This window comes from Oncorhynchus keta, chromosome 26, assembly GCF_023373465.1.
Source record: "Oncorhynchus keta strain PuntledgeMale-10-30-2019 chromosome 26, Oket_V2, whole genome shotgun sequence".
Lineage (NCBI taxonomy): Eukaryota > Metazoa > Chordata > Actinopteri > Salmoniformes > Salmonidae > Oncorhynchus > Oncorhynchus keta.
In genome coordinates this window covers 37631985-37637189 of record NC_068446.1, presented here as the reverse complement: position 1 = coordinate 37637189, position 5205 = coordinate 37631985, and the positions used below count along the sequence as shown (strand labels likewise).

Here is a 5205-nt window from a genome sequence, read left to right as displayed (position 1 = left end):
TTCTGTCTGTGCTAGTTACAAATAACACCCTGTTATTTCTGTCTGTGCTAGTTACAAATAACACCCCTGTTGTTTCTGTCTGTGTTAGCTACAAATAACACCCCTGTTATTTCTGTCTGTGTTAGCTACAAATAACACCCCTGTTATTTCTGTGACAGTCATAAAACACAGGATGATCTGCCATCGCCAGCAATGATTTACAGTTTTTATCAATTGCGTAATGCATTATTTGAAATTGTGGTTAAACATACCTATAGTAGAACAACATAGTAGAACAACATAGTAGAACCTATAGTAGAACAACATAGTAGAACCTATAGTAGAACAACATAGTATAACAACATAGTAGAACCTATAGTAGAACAACATAGTAGAACAACATAGTAGAACAACATTGTAGAACAACATAGTAGAACCAATAGTAGAACAACATACTAGAACATCATAGTAGAACAACATAGTAGAACCTATAGTAGAACAACATAGTAGAACAAAAGAGTAGAACCTATAGTAGAACAACATAGTAGAACAACATAGTAGAACAACATTGTAGAACAACATAGTAGAACCTATAGTAGAACAACATAGTAGAACAAAAGAGTAGAACCTATAGTAGAACAACACCATAGTAGAACCTATAGTAGAACAACATAGTACAACAACATAGTAGAACAACATAGTAGAACAACATAGTAGAACAACATTGTAGAACAACATAGTAGAACCTATAGTAGAACAACATAGTAGAACATCATAGTAGAACAACATAGTAGATCCTATAGTAGAACAACATAGTAGAACAAAAGAGTAGAACCTATAGTAGAACAACATAGTAGAACAACATAGTAGAACCTATAGTAGAACAACATAGTAGAACCTATAGTAGAACAACATAGTAGAACAACATAGTAGAACCTATAGTAGAACAACATAGGAGAACAACATAGTATAACCTATAGTAGAACAACATAGTAGAACAACATAGTAGAACCTATAGTAGAACAACATAGTAGAACAAAAGAGTAGAACCTATAGTAGAACAACATAGTAGAACAACATAGTAGAACCTATAGTAGAACAACATAGGAGAACAACATAGTATAACCTATAGTAGAACAACATAGTAGAACAACATAGTAGAACCTATAGTAGAACAACATAGTAGAACAAAAGAGTATAACCTATAGTAGAACAACATTGTAGAACAACATAGTAGAACCTATAGTAGAACAACATAGTAGAACATCATAGTAGAACAACATAGTAGATCCTATAGTAGAACAACATAGTAGAACAAAAGAGTAGAACCTATAGTAGAACAACATAGTAGAACAACATAGTAGAACCTATAGTAGAACAACATAGTAGAACCTATAGTAGAACAACATAGTAGAACAACATAGTAGAACCTATAGTAGAACAACATAGTAGAACCTATAGTAGAACAACATAGTAGAACAACATAGTAGAACCTATAGTAGAACAACATAGAAGAACAACATAGTATAACCTATAGTAGAACAACATAGTAGAACCTATAGTAGAACAACATAGGAGAACAACATAGTAGAACAACATAGTAGAACAACATAGTAGAACAACATAGTAGAACCTATAGTAGAACAACATAGTAGAACAACATAGTAGAACCTATAGTAGAACAACATAGTAGAACAACGTAGTAGAACAACATAGTAGAACAACATAGTAGAACAACATAGTAGAACCTATAGTAGAACAACATAGTAGAACAACATAGTAGAACAACATAGTAGAACCTATAGTAGAACAACATAGTAGAACAACATAGTAGAATAACATAGTAGAACCTATAGTAGAACAACATAGTAGAACAACATAGTAGAACAACATAGTAGAACAACATAGTAGAACCTATAGTAGAACAACATAGTAGAACAACATAGTAGAACAACATAGTAGAACCTATAGTAGAACAACATAGTAGAACAACATAGTAGAACCTATAGTAGAACAACATAGTAGAACAACATAGTAGAACCTATAGTAGAACCTATAGTAGAACAACATAGTAGAACAACATAGTAGAACAACATAGTAGAACCTATAGTAGAACAACATAGTAGAACAACAATGGTCAAATGCTTAAAGGTCCAATGTATCCTTTTGTATCTCAATATCAAATCATTTCTGGTTGACAATTAAGTACATTACTGTGAAATAAACAAAAATATGCTTATTAGCAATTTCTCAAGCAAGAATTTCACAAGGGCTGTCTGAGAGTGGCCTGAGTGGGGAAAGAAAACAGAACATTGGCTATTATTGGCAGAGATGTTTGGAATTGTCTTATTAGTCTATGAACTAATTTACAGCCTGGTGATGTCACCATACCAAAACTCCTTCTCACCATAACAGGCTGAAATTTCAGGCAGTCTTTTCAAACAGCTCTTACACTAGAAGGGCATTAGACCCACTTTTGCATAACTTTAAATAAAACTGTCATCAATAAATACAAAATTCACAGTAAAGTGTTTTGTTCACAGAATATCAGGATGTTGTTTTCATCAGAAGAGAAAAGGTTGCAAATATTTTCTGTTTCCGGCAATCAGTAAATACTACTGCATGAAATTGAAAAGGGCTTTTGGTTTTTATGCTACACAGATGTGGAATGTGTTGCAGGGGAGGCTCAGGCTTGAATTCCTGCTGCCCTTTAGAGAATTAAAACATGTGAGGAATGCTCTATGTGATTGTGTTAGTTTTTCATGATCATGTTTTGTAATTCGGTATTTTTTGGTGTTTTGTATTGATGTGTGTGTGTTTGTATTATACAGGGCTCATTTGAAAAAGAATCTTGGTCTCAATATGACACCCTGATAAAATTAAGATAATAATTTTTTAAAATTACATATGTATTGTATTGTCATAGATTTTAATTGTAATGACAGCATTCGCCTAGGTACTCACTTGGTGAAAGCCACAGGCCACAAGGAAATAATTAAATAATCATGTCACAAAGAAATAGTCTTGGGTGGTAACTCTACAATTCACTCAAAAAGAAAAGTGTCAGTTTTGCTCTAAATAAAATGTTGTGTTTTACACTGTAGGTGTTACGTATTACTCTACAATAGAGCTATGAATACACCACAATCAAGTTAATTTGAACTCTTTAAAGCTCAAATTAGCAGTTGAAAGAATAAGAAAGTGAACAAACCAATAAAATTCAAAGACAGGGCTCTGCATGCAAGGACTGACCATCCATGATATCAAAGTATAGTTTGAATCATGTTCTGAGGCTGTACAGTGTTTGTTAAGTTTTAGTTTGTTCACAAACATTGGAGTAAAACAAGCTTGTATTTTGGGTTCTGATTACGTACGACAGTTGAACTAAGCTCATTAGGCAACATATCATAGGTGCATATCATTCATTTATAAGTCCAAAAATGTAATAACTGCAGATTGCAGATTGTATTGTATTGAATACATGGAATGGGATTGTGATGATAGCAGTGCATAAATCCTGCACACAATGTGCTTATTTTCCATTTTATTTTTGATCAGCAATACAATTTATTTCGATGTGTATTAAATAGTTTGGTGAAATATACATGAAGGACAGTAATTACCCATAATTCTGCACATTTTGATAGTTGTATTTCCAAATTTGATATTCATGAATGAGTAACTCCAATGAAAATCCATTGCTCTAACTCCAAAAGTTCTGGGACACTGTAAAGTCCATGGAGAACAAGAGCACCTCCTCCCAGCTGTCCACTGCACTGAGGCTAGGTAACACGGTCACCACCGATAAATCCATGATTATCGAAAACTTCAACAAGCTTTCTCAACGGCTGGCCATGCCTTCCTCCTGGCTACTCCAACCTCGGCCAACAGCTCCGCCCCCGCAGCTACTCGCCCAATCCTCTCCAGGTTCTCCTTTACCCAAATCCTATCTAGCAGATGTTCTGAAAGAGCTGCAAAACTTGGACCCAGTACAAATCAGCTGGGCTTGACAATCTGGACACTCTATTTGTGAAACTATCCGCCATTGTACGCAACCCCTATTACCAGCCTGTTCAACCTCTCTTTCATATCGTCTGAGATCCCCAAGGATTGGAAAGCTGCCGCAGTCATCCCCCTCTTCAAAGGGGGAGACCACCCTGGACCCAAACTGTTACAGACCTATATCCATCCTGCCCTACCTATCTATGGTCTTCGAAAGCCAAGTCAACAAACAGGTCACTGACCATCTCGAATCCCACCGTACCTTCTCCCCTGTGCAATCTGGTTTCCGAGCCGGTCACGGGTGCACCTCAGCCACGCTCAAGGTAATAAACTATATCCTCACCGCCATCGATAAAAGACAGTACTGTGCAGCCGTCTTCATCCACCTTGCCAAGGCTTTCGACTCTGTCAATCACCATATTCTTATCGGCAGACTCAGTAGCCTCGGTTTTTCTAATGACTGCCTTGCCTGGTTCACCAACTACTTTGCAGACAGAGTTCAGTGTGTCAATGTCTATGGGGGTGCCACAGGGTTCAATTCTTGGGCCGACTCTTTTCTCTGTACATATCAATGATGTTGCTCTTGCTGCGGGCGATTCCCTGATCCACCTCTACGCAGACGACACCATTCTGTATACTTCCGGCCCGTCCTTGGACACTGTGCTGTCTAACCTCCAAACGAGCTTCAATGCCATACAACACTCCTTCCGTGGCCTCCAACTGCTCTTAAACGCTAGTAAAACCAAATGCATGCTTTTCAACCGTTCGCTGCCTGCACCCGCACGCCCGACTAGCATCACCACCCTGGATGGTTTCAACCTAGAATATGTGGACATCTTTAAGTACCTAGGTGTCTGGCTAGACTGTAAACTCTCCTTCTAGACTCATATCAAACATCTCCAATCTAAAATCAAATCTAGAGTCGGCTTTCTATTCCGCAACAAAGCCTCCTTCACTCACGCCGCCAAACTTACCCTAGTAAAACTGACTATCCTACCGATCCTCGACTTCGGCGATGTCATCTACAAAATAGCTTCCAATACTCTACTCAGCAAACTGGATGCAGTTTATCACAGTGCCATCCGTTTTGTTACTAAAGCACCTTATACCACCCACCACTGCGACCTGTATGCTCTAGTCGGCTGGCCCTCGCTACATATTCGTCGCCAGACCCACTGGCTCCAGGTCATCTACAAGTCCATGCTAGGTAAAGCTCCGCCTTAT

The 5205-nt window shown here is 37.6% G+C and overlaps 1 protein-coding gene across 1 annotated transcript in view; it reads right to left on the bottom strand.

Moving 5' to 3' along the window:
* The window catches only part of LOC118358788 (phosphatidylinositol 4-phosphate 3-kinase C2 domain-containing subunit alpha-like), a 106485-nt gene that overhangs the window by 49764 nt on the left and 51516 nt on the right, over positions 1-5205 (bottom strand). The gene's annotated exons all lie outside the window — the stretch shown is intronic.